Source organism: Carcharhinus amblyrhynchos, chromosome 1 (genome assembly GCF_965287045.1).
Source record: "Carcharhinus amblyrhynchos chromosome 1, sCarAmb.v2.hapA, whole genome shotgun sequence".
NCBI lineage: Eukaryota > Metazoa > Chordata > Chondrichthyes > Carcharhiniformes > Carcharhinidae > Carcharhinus > Carcharhinus amblyrhynchos.
In genome coordinates, this window is record NC_137324.1 from 124,643,784 (window position 1) to 124,662,765 (window position 18,982).

Consider the following 18,982-nt stretch of genomic DNA (forward strand, 5'->3'; position numbering starts at 1 on the left):
AACTAATGTGATTGGAAAGTTCCCGCAACCCAGGAATATCACAGAGCTACAGAGATTCCTAGGACTGGTCAACCAAGTCAGCAAGTTCCTACCAAATTTGACAGAAACCAGTGAACTGCTGAGACAACTATTGAAGCAAGATCAACAGTGGTGCTGGAATGAGGACTAGCAAAGTGCTTTTGGGAAGATCAAAAATCTTCTAAATTCACCCAAACGTTTAGTACATTATAATCCAAAATTCCAAACAAGTGTAACAGTGGATGGATTGTCTATAGGCTTGGCCAAATTCAAAAAGCTGGAAAAGAAAAGAAAAGCTTTTTCCACCTTAATATCACTCACAATCACTGCAGAGAAGAGGTATGCAACTATTCAGAAAGAAAATCTGGCAACTGCACAAGCATATAAGAAGTTCCCTGATTATGTGATAAAATAAAGGTTTAAAATTGAAACTGACCACAAACCTTTGATTTCTCTTCTTAACTTAAAGCAGATTGTAATATCACCTGGAATTCAATGCTTTAGCTCAGGCTAATGAGGTACAATACAGTGACTGAGTATGTTCAGGGAAAGTACCAAACAACAGCAGATGCATGATCAAGATTACCATGGAAGGAGTCAAACGGGAATATTCAAATTTTATTGAGGAAGTGGAAACAAATACTCATTACTAAACACCAGCCACTATGATAGGACTATAAGAGATTAAGTAAACACAACCACAGGGTGATGAATGGATCCAAATTATAGAGCATTGTCAGGGAGGATGATCAGTTTATACTTTGAACATCCCAGTAATATGCCAGTACTTCAAACAGAGAAAACATTAACAACAATTAGCTAGTCACGCTTAAAACCCCTGGACTTGAAATTCTCCAAAATAAATCAAGGCCACTGAAGGACAGCAAAATACTGAGCAAGAGCCCAGCAATCTGTCTGATAACCAAACACTAGTCATTCAATTGAAGAACGATTATAGGCGGCACGGTAGCACAGTGGTTAGCACTGCTGCTTCACAGTTCCAGGGACCTGGGTTCCATTCCTGGTTTGGGTCACTGTCTGTGTGGAGTTTGCACATTCTCCTCGTGTGTGTGTGGGTTTCCTCCGGGTGCTCCGGTTTCCCCCAAAGTCCAAAGATGTGCGGGTTAGGTTGATTGGCCATGCTAAAATTGCTCCTTAGAGTCCTGAGATGCGTAGGTTAGAGGGATTAGTGGGTAGGGATATGGGGATAGGGCCTGGGTGGGATTGTGGTTGGTGCAGACTTGTTGGGCCAGATGGCTTCTTTCTGCACCGTAGTGGTTCTATGAGTCAATGAACGAATTATAAATTGTCTTAATTGTGCCAATAGCAGAATGAATCACTGGCACCCTCCATTTTTTCTCAAGGCAATGGGAATGCATCAGAATGGATTTATTTGCATTTAAAGGCAGAGGACGAGATTTTGCGGCCTCGTTCATCTCATCAAATCTTGTCTGAGGCCTATCCGTGGTCCACCCCTTGTTTGCTCCAATTCCTGTAGCATGGTAAAATTCTAGTCAAAGTCATTCAGTGTATCACAGAGTGTGTCAGCGGGATTCTCTCTGAAAATTAGGGGCAGAGCCTATTCCCACCCCAGAAACCGGCAAAGCATTATGCCGAGCAGGCCACTCTGCATGCACCGACCTGTCGGCGGTGGAGATCTGCACATACTCACTGGCCCCTTGTTGCCGGCTTCGTGATCACTGGCCAGCCTCACAACCCTCCCATTGCTGGCCTTATAGAGAACCCAACTCCCCTGCTTGCTGGCCTCTCAGACCTCCCCATGCAAGCCCTGATGTTTGCGCCCCATCCCTGGATAGCCCCGATCACCCCAATCTCCACCCAGCCAGGCCCAATCTTCCGATCGCCCCTCCACCCCCAGCAGCCCTGAACCTGGCCCCACCCTATCGGTCAGCCTCAATCCCTCCCTCTGCCACAAATTCCAATTCAGAGTGACAGTGGAATCCTCCCACTCCTACTAATCAACCCCAATGGGACCTCCTCTGGCCCCATCCTGGTGCCCAGTGGGCAGTGCCAAGATGTCCGGTGAGAAGTGCCAAGCTGGCACTGCCAAGCTGACACCATCTAAGGGGCACCCCCCCTTATCCCCAACCTTCTTGAGCAGCCTCAATGGCCTGTCTTTCCTCCAGCGGAGTCAGCCACCTGTTCCCCATTAATGGGGAGCAATTGTGAACCCCATTGGAATGGGCCACTTACAGCGTGGGGAAACATTAGCTGGTCAGGCACTCAGTCCTGGGCCCACTAGAACGTATAACTTAGAACAAAGAACACTACAGTGCAGTCCAGGCCCTTTGGCCCTTGATGTTGCGCCGAGCTGTGAAAACCAATCTGAAGCCCATCTAACCTACACTATTCCAATATCATCCATATGTTTATCCAATGACCGTTTAAATGCCCTTAATGTTGGTGAATCCACTACAGTTGCAGGCAGGGCATTCCATGCCCTTACTACTCTGTGAGTAAAGAACCTATCTCTGATATCTGTCCTAGATCTATCACCCTCAGACATCTGTCCTATATCTGTCATTGCAGTATCATTACTCATATGGAAATGAAGATTTCCATCTTGTAATCAGCTCCGCGTTGATTTCCAGCATGGAGCAAATGACGCTGGAAATCTTTGGCTGGGAGATGAGCAGAGGCCTTGGAGCACAGTGGGAAGCCCTCAAAATAGCCCCTGCTGATTTTTCCAGCACATGGCACAGTGGATTGGTAGAATCACACCCCTGGACTCACTCACAAGAGGGAACAACTTTTCAACATCCACCTAGTCAAGACTACTCAGACTCTTATATACTTTGATCAAGTTACCCCTCACTCTTCTAAACTGAAGTGGAAACAAGTCCAGTCCGTTCAACCTATCCTCATAAGACAGCCCACTCATTCCAGCTATCAGTCTAACAAAGCTCCTCTGAACTGCCTCCAACACATTTACATTCTTCCTTAAGTGTACACAGTATTCAAGATGAGGTCTCATCAATGCCCTGTAAAGCATAACATCCTTACCTTTATGCTCAACTCCTCTCCTAATAAAGGATACCATTTAATTGTTCTTGATTACATGTTGTACCTGCATACTGACTTTCTGCAACTCATGCACTACAGTATCTAGATATCTATACACCTCAGGATTCTGCAGTCATTCTCTGGTTAAGCAATATTCTGCTTTTTTCATTCTTCCTGCCAAAGTGAGCAACTTCGTATTTTCCCACAGTGTACTCCACCTGCCATTTTTGTCGCCACTCACTCATCCTATCCATACCCTTCAGCAATGTCCCAGACACCACAATCATACCTGGGTATGTCCTGTGTCACTGGCAGGACAGAACCAGCAGAAGTGCAGCGCAGTGATATACAGTCAGAAGGGAGTTACTCTGGGAGTCCTGAACATCGATTCTGAACTGCATGAAGTCTCATGGCACTAGGTCAAACATGGGCAAGGAAACTGCCTGCTGATTACCACGTACCATCCCCGCTGAGCTGATGAATCAATACTCCTTTTTGTAGAACACCGCTTAGAGGAGGCATTGCAGGTGGTAAGGGTACATAATGTACTGAGTGTGGGACTTCAATGTGCATCACCAAGTGTGTTACTTGTCCCTGAGCTGGCTGGTGCCTAAAGGATATAGCTGCTATACTGAGACTGTAGCAGGTGTAAGGGAACCAACAAGAGGGAAAAGACACCTGATCTCATCCGCATCTGTCCATGACAGTATCATAAGGAATGATTACTGCACAGTCCTTGTAGGGACAAAGTACCAGCTTCAAACTGAGGATATCTTCCATCATGTTGTGTGGCAATCCTACTGTGCTAAATAAGATACACTTCAAAAAGACCCAGCAGATCAAAATCAGACATCCATGAGGCATTGTGGGCCATCAGCAACAGCAGAATTGTACTCAATCACAATCTGTAAACCGATGGCCCGGCATATCTCTCACTCATTACCATTACCACCAAGCCAGGAGATCAACTCTGGTTCAGTGTAGAGTGCAGAACAGCATGCCAGCCTGGTGAAGCTAAAAAACAGGACTACCTGCATGCTAAGTAGCATAAGCAGCAAATAATAGACAGGGCTACACGATCTCACAACCAGCAGATCCGATCTAAACTCTGCAGTCTTGCCACATCCAGCCGTGCAGGGTGGTGGACAATTAAACAACTCGCTAGAGGAGGAGGCTCCACAACTATTCCATCTTCAATGATGGAGCAGCCGAACACACCAGTGCAAAAGACACAGCTGAAGCATTCGCAACAATCTTGAGTCAGAAGCGCCAAGCAGATGATCTATCTCAGCTTCGTCTGAAGATTTTCAGCATCACAGAGCCAGTCTTCAGCCAATTCAATTCACTCCACACATGGTATGAAGAAATGACTGAATGCATTGATATTGCAAAGGCTATGGGTCCTGATAATATTTCAGCAACACTACTTGTGCCCCAGAATTTGCCACTCCCCTAGCCAAGGTATTTCAGTTACAACACTGGGATCTACCCAGCAACGTGGAAAATTGCCCAGGTATGTCCTGTACACAAAAAGCAGAAAAAATCCAACCTGGCCAACAACTGTCCAATCAGTCTACTCTCGGTCATCAGTAAAGTGATGGAAGGGGTCATCAATATCATCCTGCACTTACTCAGCAGTAACCTGCTCAGTTTGGGTTCCGCCAGGGTCACTCAGCTCCTGACATCATTATGGCTTGGGTTCAAACATGGACAGAAGAGCTGAATGCAGCGGAGAGGTGACAGTGACTGCCCTAAACATCAAGACAGCAGTTGACCGGATATACTATCAAGGAGCCCTAGCAAAATAGGAGTCAATGGGAATCAGAGGGGAAACTGTCCGCTGGTGGATTCACACCTGACACAAAGGAAGATGGTTGTAATGATTGGAGGTCAATAATCTCTGCTCCAGGACATCTCTGCAGGAGTGCCCCAGAGTAGTGTCTTAGGCCCAACTGTCTTCAGCTGCTTCATCAATGACCTTCTTTCCATCATAAGGTCAAAACTGAGGATGTTTGTTGATGACTGCACAATGTTCAGTATCATTTGCGATTCCTCTGATACTGAAGCAGTCTACGTCCAAATGCAGCAAGACTTAGGCTGATAACTGCCAAGTAATATTTGCGCCACACAGGTGCCAGACAATGACCATCTCCAACAAGAGATAATCTAACCACCAGCCTATGACAGTCAATGGCATTTCCATTGCTGAACCTTCCACTATCAACATCATTAACCAGAAACTGAACTGGACCAATTATACAAAAACGGTAATTACCAGAGCAGGTCAAAGGCTAGGAAAACTGTGGCAAGTAACTCACCTCCTAACTCTCCAAAGCCTGTCAACTATCTGCAAGGCACAAGTCAGAGGTGTAATAGAATACTGTCCACTTGCCTGGTGAATGTATCTCCAACAGTAGTAAGAACACAAGTCCTCATTCACCTGATGAAGGAGCCTGAGACTCCAAAAGCTCGTGCCAAATAAACCTATTGGACTTTAACCTGGTGTTGTGAGACTTCTTACTGTGCTTATCCCACTCCAACATCGGCATCTCCACATCTCCAACAACACTCAGAAAAGCTTAACACAACCCAGAACGAAGCAGTCCACCTGATTCTTACCCCTTCCATAGACATTCAATCCCACCACCACCGATGAACAGTGGCAACCATGTGCACCATTACAAGATGCACTACAGGAACTCATCAAGGTCCCTTAGGCACCATCTTTCATATCCATGCCCACTACCATTTAGAAGGGCAATATCAGCAGATACCTGGGAATATCACCCCCTGGAGCCTCCCCTCCCAGTCAGTCCCCATCCTGACTTGGAATTTCTCACCGTTCCTTCATTGTCACTGGGTCAAAATCCTGGAACTCCTTCCCTAACAGCACAGTGAGTGTACCTACCCCTCAGGGACTTCAGCACTTCAAGAAAGCAGCTCACCACCACCTGTTCAACGGCAACTAGGGATGGGCAATAAATGTTTGTCCAGCCAGCAATGCTCACATCCCATAAAATGAATAATTTTAAAAAATCTTTTGTCCTCTTCACAACAAACATTTCTACCTTCTTTGTGTTATCTGCAAATTTAGTTGTCATGACTTTTCTCCACTTAAAGTCATTGATCGTAAAAAGCTGAGGCTCAACCACAAACTCCTGCAGGTCACCACTCATCACATCTTGCCAATCAGAAAAAGACTCATTTATGCATTCTCTCTGTTTTCTGCAAGCCAATCCATTTTCTATCCCCTGGCACCATGAGCTTTTATTTTCTGTAACAACCTTTGATGTGGCCAATTGCCAAATGCCTTATGGAAATCCAACTACAGTATGTCTATCAGCTCCTCTTCATCTACTGCACATGTTACTCCATCATAGAACTCCAATGAAATCCATAGAATCAAAAAACCCCTATAATGCAGAAGGAGGCCATATGGCCCATCGAGTCTGCACCAATAACAATCCCACCCAGGCCCTAACCCCTAACCCCACCTATTAAACCTACTAATCCTCCTGACACTAAGAAGCAATTAACATGGCCAAATCAACCTAACCCACACATCTTTGAACAGGGGGAGGAAACCCGTGCAAACTCAGGGAGAAAGTGCAAACTCCCCACAGACAGTGACTCAAGGCCAGAATCAAATCCAGGTCCCTGACACTGTGAAGCAGCAGTTTTAACCATTGTGTCACCACACCGCTCAGTAAATTGGTTAAACATGATTTCCTTTCACAAAGCAACACTGATTCTTCCAGATTACTAGGTGTCCAACTGTAATCTCTTTAATGGTCAATTCTAACATTTTCCCATGACAGACATCAAGCTTATAGTTTTCTATTTTCTCCCTCTCTCCCTTCTTGAATAGAGGGATTATATTGTCTACTTTGCAGTCTGATGGAGTCTTCCAGAATCTAGCAAATATTGGAAAATTAAAATTAATCATATTCTACCTCATTAGTTACTTATTTAAAACCTTAGCATGAAGTGAACCAGGACTTAAGTACTTGTTAGCCTGCGGCTCCATCAGTTTCCACAGTACCACTTCCCTAGTGATTGTAGTTTCATTAAGTTCCTGTCTCCCTTCCACTCCTGATTTACGGCTATTACTGGATTGATTTTTGTATCTTCTCTCACAAAAACAGAAGCAAACTATTTGTTCATTTCATCTGCCATTTCCTTATTGTTCACTATTAACTCCCCACTGTCATTCCCACAAAGATAATCACTCACTTTACTAACGCTTTTCTTTTTTAAATACTTGTAGAAACTATTTCTGTCCACTGGTTTCATTTCTGTTTACCTTCCTCTCATACTCTAATTTCTTTCTCCTGATTAACCTTTCAGTTATTCTTTGCTGTTCTTTATATTCTGACCAATTACCAGACCTGCCATTTACCTTTTGTGCAGTTATAAACTTTTTCATTTGTTTGATTACGACAATGCCATGCTGTTAAGAAATGCATTTTTGTCATGTTTCTGCTGCAGATTTTTTTCAGCAGTCACTTCTGTTTGTCGGTGCTACTTTGTCTCTAGCTGGCATCCTTGTTGTTCCTGCAGCAGCATAATTGATCTTAATGGTTGGAATGTCAGTTTTAATCTGAACTAATACAGGGTTGTTATTTAGTGTCCTCCCCTGGGGCTTTTCAGGGTGGGGTTTGATTAGAGTTTTTTGACAGGAAAATTTATTTGGCTGGGCAGGGCTAGAATCACAAAGAAACCCAGTTCATGTTGGTGCTTGGGAGCTGCAGAGAGAAGTAATTTTTTCTTTCTCTAAAGATTGGAGACTGGGATCTGTCAGAAAATATGCATCTTTCTCTGAAGTTCTGCTGATTGAAGCAGCCTCTCTGGAGGCTGCTGATTAAGAGTCAGAAGACAGGTGTCTTTCTGGATCTCTTTCTGAACCAGAGGACACTGATTTAAGATGAATGATAAAAAAATGAAAGACAAACATGAGAAAAGGCGTTTTTTTACTCAGCAAGTGGCCATGATCTGAAACAAACTGTCTGAGAGTTTGGAGGAAGCAGATTCAATCGTGGCTTTCAATAGGATATTGGAAAAGCATCTTAAGGCAAAATCAATTGCTGGTCTATGGGAAAAGGCAGTGGACTGGGACTAGCTGGCATGCAACACGACATGGCAAATGGTCTCATCCAGTGCTATGACCATTCTATGATTCTATGGGATGTATTTTGCATTCCTCAGCAGAGTGCAGAGGCAGAATGGGAACTGAATGGTCTGTTTACTATCCCCCTACCATCTCAATCTCTGCCATCTTCATTCAATCAAGCATTGGAAAGCCAATTAGTGGCCGTCTGCTGGGAAAGAGGCCTAACGATACAAAGAGGGACTCCACATCTATTGGCACTGTAGGCCGGGCATCACGCTGCAGAGGGACAATGACACAAACAGACAGTCGGTGGGACGTGGCTACAACTTTAAAGGCCCCTGCTCTCAAAATTAATTATTCTTTTATTGAAGTCTCAAAATGGATTTGAAAATTAGTTTAAAAAGAAAGTGCAGATGCTGACCATTCCCCAGCACGAACTGACACTACATTCAACCATGTCCTCCATGGTAGGCAGTTTCTTTTCCACCCTTTCATTGATACTTCATCGCTATCATAAGAAATTCTCAAACATTTTCACATCCAGCGTTGGAAGATTGTAGTAAGCATCAAAAAATTTCAGACGACTGGGTTGTGACCAAGTTTTAGAGTTGTTAATTAGTAATTTCCAAGTGGAGGATGGGCTGCCAATTTTCACGCCTGCTTGCCTTCCATAATTTGGGAGACTAGGGCAGTGCTTCCCGACCTTTTTAGTAGCAGGGCACACTTCAATGAGACAAACAATTCCAGTTTTTTTCAACTGAATCGATTAATCATAAACATCATATTTACTTACATTTACTATGGTTACAGTCTTATGAGAGAGGTTTGTAACATACAACTGAAATTCAATGGGTCAGAGCAAAGATAAGTTAATAACAATTTAGTGAGTTAGTGGAAAACCAAAATTTGACAAATTTATTTGAGTGTTTTGAGGATGTAGCTAGTAAGGTAGATTAGGAGGATCCAGTAAATGTAATATTATTAGATTTCCAAAATGCATTCAGACAAGTTGCCACACAAGATAAAGGCTTATAGAGGAGATTGTGGATTGACAGGTAGGGCAGGGCTGGGGGGGCGGGGTGCAGGGAACGGTACATATTAAGAGGAGTAGAGGATTGGTTAATGGAGTGGAAGCAGAGTGTGAAATGACCCTGTATTCTTAAACTGATTTTCTATGCATGGTGATAAGAGGCCCACTTCTCAGTAGCTCTACATTTAGAGTGACCAAAACTGTCATAAATCAACTGTGCACTGTATCATATCATACATCTCTTATTTAATTTCATAGTTTTAATCAAAACATAACTGTTTTCCAGTGAACTGGTGGTGGGGGAGTGGGGAGGCGAAGCCAGTTTCAGAGATTGGTCAGTCCCATTGCTGCCTCTAATCCACCTCATCAGTCTTCCCATTTCATTCAGCAAAAGGGCATTTATATTTATATTCACAAATGAACACTGGCTTCAACTGGTGCCCCAGCTAGTGGACTCATCTTTACGTCAAATTTGTTGTTTCAGGCTCTGGTCTCTATGGAGCATCTGCTGCCTCACTCAGCGCCTCCAGCTCCACGGCAACAACCTCAGCCAGTCTCATCCACATCAGTTTCCCCTGCAACCAACCAACCCCCCTCCCCCCCAACACCCAACATCCACACCCATCCCCACATCCACCCACATAGGGCCATAACTACTATCCGAACAAAATGCCACAGCCTCACAATGCAAACTGCTTCACTCTCTTTTGAATTTCAAATACTCGGGCTTGTTGGATGGCTTGATGCAACGACATGTGCGCAGGAGTGCCGGTGGCTGTGGCACGCTTGTACACTTCCCACAGCATGTTGTGACACAGTGGTCAGGAACCACTGGGCTAGAGTGATGACGGTGTATTGCTGACCCAATGACATCATGCCGTATTTTACAGTGAAGTTGGGGGGTGGATGGGTGGGGTTGGTTTACCTGATTTGCAGATAAACAATCCTGTCCTATGGATGGGATTTTCCAGCCCTTCCCACTGCTGGGATCTTTTGGTCCCACCAAGATCACCAGGGATTTAAATGGACCATGGGAAAAACTCAGCACGGTGGGGCTGGAAAGTATCGACATATCGCTGTCAGGGTGGGGTGTCTGATAGAGGTAAAGGTGGGAAAGGTCTTTGGAAGGGTGGTGCCAAACGGCACCAGAAAGTTCTCTGTGATAATATCCAGGGAATAAGTAAACCTGCTATCCGTTGGCTCGCTCGGCATGGGGGCGTTAAGCACATTTCAGGCCTCATCTATGAAGAAACCCTCTGAGCCCTGAAGGTTTTCTTGGAGAACATCATTTGGGACTTGGTTACCTATACCAAACAGGCCAAATGCAAGACTGTCAGAGCAAGCACGTGATGCTTTTACTGATACATTTCTCTAGCACACACTACATCAACTGAAATGATTGAAGTGCAGTTTTCATTCCAAAATGCAGGTTTAATTGAACAATCTTTGAGGTTCTTTTGGAAAGCTCAAGCTAGATGCAAGATGGTATTTTCCAGGTTTGCAAGCTAAACTTTGCACAATTTAACAAGTTTGTGAGCTGCATCAAGATAAGGACACTTAAGGCTGAATTTTAATTCCAAAATGAATTGGTTGGCATCTCGTTGGATGTTAAAATGCAAAAGAAATCTGAAACAGAAATTCAGTTCTCTTTGAATATATTCATTTCCAATATGAATGAAGATGGAGAAGGGGATGGTGACCAACCTTCTTAGGAAGTGGGTCAGTTATATAAAAATCAAATCAAAGCTGCCAATCTTGATTTTAACACTTCCTCTATTTTTAACTCATGTTATACAGGTTTCCTAGGCTTTGGGAAAAAAAACAGCAAGTGCAAGGAGACAAGAAGAGGCAAACCCATAGGGCTGCTGCCTCCAGACCATTAGTGGTAATGTCAAATCCCTTTACAAAAGCTAATAGAATTTAAATTGAATTAACAGATCTCGAAGTGAAAGCTAGTCTTAGTAATAGTGACAACCTACCATTGAATCTTGTAAAAACTCATCTAGTTTATTAATATCCTTAGAAAAGGAAATCTGTCATACACCATTCTAGCCTATATTATTTGATTTGATTTATTATTGTATATACATGTATTAGTATACAGTGAAAAGTATTGTTTCTTGTGCACTATACAGACAAAGCATACCATTCAGAGAGGAAAGACTGATGATAGCAGGGAAGAAGCTGTTCCTGAGTCGGTTGGTACATGTCGTCAGACATTTATATCTTTTTCCCAAAGGAAGAAGATGGAAGAGAGTATGTCTGGAATGCATTGGTCCTTGATTATGCTGGCTGCTTTTCTGAGGCAGTGGGAAGTGTAGACAGTTTCAATGGATGGGAGGCTGGTTTGGGTGATGGACTGGGCTTCATTCATGACACTTTGTAGTTTTTTGCAGTCTTCGGCAGAGAAGGAGCCACGCCAAGCTGTGATAATGATCAGAAAGGATACTTTCTATGGTGCATCTGTAAAAGTTGGTGAGTCGTAGCGGACATGCCAAATTTTCTTAGCCTCCTGAGAAAGTAGAAGTGTTGATGGATTTTCTTTACAATAACACCGGCATGGAGGGACCAGGTCAGGTTGTTAGTGATCTGGACATCTAAAAATGTGAAGATCTTGATTTTTTCTACTTCGTCCGCATTGATGAAGACAGGGGCATGTTCTCCACTACGCTTCCTGAAGTTCTTGACCTTTTCTACTTCGTCCGCATTGATGAAGACAGGGGCATGTTCTCCACTATGCTTCCTTCATTTTGATTTGATTTATTATTGTCACATGTATTAGTATACAGTGAAAATTATTTCTTGCACACTGTACAGATAAAGCATAACATTCATAGGGAAGGAAAAGAGAGAGTGCAGAATGTAGTGTTACAGCCATAGCTAGGACGCAGAGAAAGATCAACTTAGTGTGAGGTAGGTTCATTCAAAAGCCTGATGACAGCAGGGAAGAAGTTGTTCTTGTGTCAGTTGGTACATGATCTCAGACTTCTATCTCTTAGTCCCAATGGAAGAAGATGGAAGAGAGTATGTCCGGGGTGAATGGAGTCCTTAATTATGCTGGCTGCTTTTCTGAGGCAGTGGGAAGTGTTGACAGAGTCAATGGATGAAAGGCTGGTTTGTGTGCTTGATTGGGCTTCATTCACAATCGTTTGTAAACTTTTGTGGTCTTAGGCAGAGCAGGAGTAATACCAAGCTGTGATACAACCAGAAAGAATGTTTTCTACAATGCTCTCGACCCTTTCTACTTCAACCCCATTGATGAAGACAGGGACATGTTCTCCACTACACTTCCTGAAGCCGATGACTGTCTCCTTTGTTTTGTTGACATTGAGGGCAAGATTATTATCGTTGCACCAGTTCACCAGATTGTGTATCTCTTTCCTGTACTCTGTCTCTTCATTGTTTGAGATCCAACCCACTATGGTCACGTCATCAGCAAACTCAAAAATTGAGTTGGAGGGGAATTTCGCCACACAGTCATAGGTATATAAGTACAGTAGGGGGCTGACAGCATAGACTTGTGGGTCACCGGTGTTGAGGATGATTATGGGGGTGTTGTTGCCTATCCTTACTGATTGTGGCCTGTGGGTTAGGAAGCCTAGGATCCAGTCACAGAGGGAGGAGCCCAGCCCCAGGTCACAGAGTTTGGAAATGTGTTTCATAGAAATAAGAGTGTTGAAGACTGAGCTGTAGTCGATAAATAGGAGTCTGACGTAGGTGTTTTTGTTATCTCAGGTTCCAGGATTCAGTGGATGGCTAGGGTGACGGCATCTGTAGTGGACGTATTGCTGCAGTAGGTGAACTGTAGTGGATCCAGCAATCTGGGAGGCCAGAATTTATTCATGCTATGACTAAACTTTCGAAGTGCTTCATAATGATGGATGCCGGAGCCGCTGGACAACAGTCATTAAAGAACACTGCTTGGGTTTTCTTTGGCACCAGGATGAAGTAAATAGAGACATCAGATTACTGTAAAGAGATGTTAAAGATGTCTGCGAATACTTCCACCAGCTGGTCCCCAGAGGATCTGCTCATCCAAGCAGCACATCCTGGCCAGTCACTTTCAATGGATTGACCTTTGAGAAGGCTGCTCTGACATCTGCAATGGTGACCTCGGATACAGGTTCATCTGATGTTTCTGGGGATAGAGGACATGCTCTGGCTGACCTCTTGCTCAAAACGGGCGAAAAACGCATTGAGTCACTGGGGAGGGGTTCATTGGTGCTGGCAACTATACATGCCTTCATCTTGTAGCCTGTTACATCTTGAAGACCTTGCCATATTCGGTGAGACTCCGTATGCTAGCCTGGGACTCTAGCTTGGTTCGATACTGTCTTTTGGCATCTTTGATGGATCTCCATAGATAATATTTAGATTTCTTGTATAGTTCAGGGTCGCCTGGCTTGGACACCTCAGACCTGGACTTCAGCAAGCAATGGATATCCCCGTTCATCCATGGATTCCAACTGGGAAACACACAGATTTGCTCTTGTGGCACACATTCTTCTACACACTTACTAATGAAGTTAATTACTATAGTGGCATATTTGTTCAGGCTGGTCGTTGAGTTTTAAAATATTGACCAGTCCACTAGCTCAAAGCAGCCCCACAGGAGGTTATCCAATTCCTCAGACCAACATTGCATATTTTTCCTGAATGGATTCTCCCGTTTCAGTTTTTGCTTGTAAGCCCAGAGCAGGAGCACAGTCTTGTGGTCTGATTTGCCAATATATGGGTGGTGACAAAGCGGTGAGCATGTTATATATTTGTGTAGCAGTGGTCTAGAATGTTTGGGCCTGTGGTGGAACAGAAAACATGTTGATAGTATCTTGATAGGATGTTCTTGAGCTTGGCCATGATGAACAAGGCCTCGGGATGTTTCGTCTCAAGGCTATTCGTAGTGGTGTATATTTTGTTCAGCGCGGTCTTCATGTTGACATGGGGTGGGATATAAACTGCCATCAGGATAACAGAGGTGAATTCCTGCAGAAGGTAGTAGGGGCAGCATTTTAGTGTCAGGTATTCTGGGTCCGGGGAGCAGAAACTCGTCAGTGTTGCTACATCTAGGCACCAGGAGGTGTTGATTAGGAAGCAGACCACAGCTCCCCTAGCCTTGCCTCAGGCTGCTGTATGGTGGATTGAGAAGCTGTCTGGTTGTAGGGCACAGTCCGGTGAAGTATGAGTGAACCATGTCTCCATGAAACAAAGCACACAGCAGTCCCTTTGAAAAGTGAGTCTGGCTTTAAATTCATCTAGCTTTTTTTTGAATATGTGACTCCAAACACAAAATAATGTCTCTTAATTCTTCTCAAGGGATGGACAACAAATGCTGTCCCCATCACAGATGCCCACATTAGTGAATAAAAAAATAAGTTCTCCAGAAAACAATCCATTTATAATGTGATTTATCTGTTTCCTACCAAGTGCCGCCAGACTCCATGGATGGGATTTTCTGGCTGCATTCACCCAAAACTGGAAATTCCCTCCCACGGTCAACAGACCTTTGTATGATCCGTCCTTGTCCGCTATGATTTCCGTGGCAGGTGGGATGGGAAGGTTCCGCCCCATGGTTTGTTTTCAGGTCAAAGGCAAGAATTGGGAGACAGGACTAATCCCGCCATTCCTTTCCTATCTCTGTCCTAAGACACTGTGAGTAAGTGGGATCTTCTATGGGTCCAAGCCCAATTTGTGTAGAGATAGGCCAGCCAATGCAGGCTGAGTCCAAGGTGAGCAGGTTAAAAGGCCAATGTCCACTGCCAAAAATCTTTAGCCCAGTGCTTCTTATGTAATCAACAACCTATCAGTTGAACCTTTTGATCACGCTGAAAACCACCTCTCACTCTGCTTCCCCCTTCATCTGCACTCTTTCACACAACCTACCTTCATCATCTGTACCCCTCTCACTCATTGGCCACTTTATGAACCAAAATCATGAGCCCTATTGTATGGAAGCCATTGTGTAGCCCATAAAACTCCCTGAGTAAATAAACAGACTTTAAAACTACCATCTCAACAGATGTCTCAACTGAATAAATAAAAGCAATGGAATAAGATTAAACATTTACATCAGGTGAACATCCTAGACTACATGTTCAATTGAGTGAGACTGACTTTACCTTTTTATCCCTTAGATGAACATTTTTAACACAAATGGAGACTTTTCCACATTTACAATATTGATTTTTTGCTTGACAGCTTCTCAGATGGCTGAAGCAGCAATCTGGCAAACACATTGTTTAAAAGATAATTTAATTTTCCAGTCATACGTGTCATACCTCAGCTTAATGAACATAGATCAACTTGCGCTGCAGCCTTTCACAGTGAAGTAAGGAAAACAAAACCAATTTTCTTACCTTTTAAACTTCTTATGCCGACAGCTGCTAAAACTCAGCTGCCTCTGTGAAAATTAAAAGACCTACCTGGGGCCAGGCACTCAATGAATTCATGACACAGCACTTGCATCTTTAATGGATTCTGAGGCACATTTCCTCACCTGTCCTTGTGAAAGTGTAGAAGTAGAGATGGGAATTACAGCTGTGATCGCCATCAGTTCCCATGACCACCAACTACTTTCCCATCCACCATTGGTCTCCACAATTATCATCTGGGTCTGCTAACCTACTTCAATCCCAACACTCTCAGAGCTTGCCCCCAGGCTAAAATCCAAGCTTTGACTTGGGTTGAAATAGATATTCACAAAGAAAAATAATTCACATGCAAGGAACAAATGGAATGAGAGCAGTACAGTGGCACAGTAGTTTGCATGCTGCCTCACAGCACCAGGGACCGGGTTCAATTCTGGCCTCAGGTCACAGTCTGTGTGGAGTCTGCACATTCTCCCCGTGTCTGTGTGGGTTTCCTCCGGGTGCTCCAGTTTCCTCCCACAGCCCAAAGATGTGTGGGTTAGGTTGATTGACCATGCTAAATTGACCCTAGTGTCAGAGGATTAGCAGGGTAAATATGTGGGGTTATTGGAATAGATTCTGGGTGGGATTGTGGTCAGTGCAGACTCCAAGGGCCAAATGGTCTTCGTCTGCACTGTAAGGATTCTATGATCTATGACAATGATCAGTGTTAATCAACAATACTGCATACACTATTTCACACATATATTTTCAACACTTTAGGCCTTTTTTTGAAGTAACAAGCGTACCTACACCAAAAAACACTGATAATAACACAATGAAAGACATTTCTATTTTTATGAATTTGCAGGATGTGGGCATTTCTGGCAAGGCCAGCATTTATTGCCCATCCCTAGCTGCCTTTTGAGACCTTAATTTAAGTCAGAGTGAGCCTGAGGTAAACTGTGAAGAGACATTAGTTAGCATGTCATTGGAACATAGACACGTACAAACAGAAGTCAACCATTCAGCCTCCTGAGCCTGTTCCAATATTAATTAGATCAAGGTTGATATATACCTCAATTCCATTTCCTCATCATTTTCCCATGTTCCTTGATACCCTTATTGGGAGTCTATTGATCTCAGTCTTGAAAATATCCATTGATCAAGTAATCACAGCCTTTTGGTGATGGAGATTATCCATATTTCTATCTTTTGTGTGCCGAAGTGAACCACGTTTCCAGCCAAGAGTGGCCCTGGAACACAATTTCACATTGGCTGGCCAATTAAATATGGACTCGGAAAGGCTCAGTGTTGCTGGGGAAGGTGGAAAGACGGCAAGCACGGAGAAATGGGAGGGTGCTTCTAATATGTTTCCTCAGGGGACAGCTGATGCTGTCTCAGAGAGCTGTAAAAAACAAATTACAATTGAAAGTGCATCTGGACAGCACATTCAAATATGAACCTCAGTCTCCAAACATCTTTCAAAATTTTATTTCAGCTATTTCATAGAATCATAGAATGCCTTCGGTGTAGAAGAGGCCATTTGGACCATCAAATCTGCACTGACTCCCTGACACAGTATCTTCCCCAGGCCCTCTCCCCCACCTGATCCCTGTAACCTCACACATTTACTATGGCTAATCCATCCAGCCTCAACATCTAAGGGGCAATTTCCCATGGCCAATATACCTCAACTACACATCTTTGGATTGTGAGAGAAAACCAGAACATTCATTGGAAACCCACACAGACATAGAAAGAATATGCAAACTCCACACATTCACCCAAGTTGGGAACCGAACCAGGGGCCTGGGGCTGTGAGGGAGCAGTGCTAACTAGTGTGCCACCGTGCCACCCAATGTCGAGGTTATAGCAAAAACGTAAGGGCCATCTTGCTAATCAGCCCACCTGCCAAGCATTAAGGCAGATGGGCCTCATAACATTGAAATCAATTGGTTCCTTAACGGCTAAATTGCCTGCTTGATTGTCAGTGGCGGATGCTCTTTCGACTCTCATCTGCGCTTGCCATCTGGAATATTGCGCAAGTGAGCAATGATGACAGGATTCGCGCCCAATATCTTTTCACGCAATTTCACATGCTTCTGGATCGGGCGCCCAAGCAACATAAAGTTCTGGGCTAGGTTTACACAATCAATTGTCATGGTTCAAACCTCTAGGCCGTAGGGTTATCTAGTGATAACCCTATATTCCATATTCCTGCTATATTCCATGCAGGTTTGGTATCCAAAACTGAAGACCATTCTCTAGGTGAGGTGTGTCAAAGACTTAGGTACAACTCCAATATGATTTTTTCATTTTCCATTCCTGGCCAACTGACATGAAGAGTCATACACATTTAGCATTTTTGATTATATTGAGAACTATTTCCAAAAATTCCCTGAGAAATTTTTCAGTTATCATTTTTCAAGTTGAAACGAAGTGAAATGTTGCATTCTCCCTATGGCCATTTTCCATGTTTCGACAGCAAATATATGCAGACAAGCAAGTGTGCACATCTGCTTAATATCTGCTTAATTTTGCACTACGTTTTGATCACACAGAATTATGTTTTATGCGGTCTGCAGGGAATGTCAGAATCAGCATGTTTAATTCATTATCATCAATGTACTGTTTGACTGCTGAGCTTAAATATGCCTCAAGAAATAATGCTTCAGGAGCTAGTGACTGAGATTTACCTGCAATTCATGGTTATCTTATGTGTAAAACAAAAAAAAACTATTTTAAATGCCTTTAATCAACTTCTTCCTTTCATCACAACTAACCTCCAGCTTTTTGCTGTAAAAAGTTGTTTTATCACAAATTATCAGGCAATTAATAATGACAGCATGGCACTACATCAAACAGGAGTATTATTACACATACACTTGTCTTTATATTTTCTCTTTTATTGCTTTTGTTGGATTCCATACCTATCGCATCCCTTGCAACTGCTTTGCAACCAAGCCTGGGAAAGGTTTCAGAATCGTGTGAGTGACCCTACTTGAATGTTTCAGCTTTCCTTAAGGAGAGCACTTACGAACATAAGAACATAAGAAATAGGAGCAGGAGTAGGCCATCTAGCCCCTCGAGCCTGCCCCGCCATTCAATAAGATCATGGCTGATCTGAAGTGGCTCAGTTCCACTTTCCCGCCTTCTCCCCATAACCCTTAATCCCCTTGCCTATCAAAAACCTATCTACCTGCGTCTTAAATATATTTAGCGAGGCAGCTTCCACCACTTCAACGGGCAGAGAATTCCAGAGATTCACCACCCTTTGAGTGAAGAAGTTCTTCCTCAACTCCATTCTAAACTGCACCCCCCCCGCCCTTATCTTGAGGCTGTGCCTTCTAGTCCTACTGTCCTTTCTGAGCGGGAAGAGCCTCTCCACCTCTATCCTATCCATCCCATTCATCATCTTGTACGTCTCAATGAGATCTCCCCTCATCCTTCTAA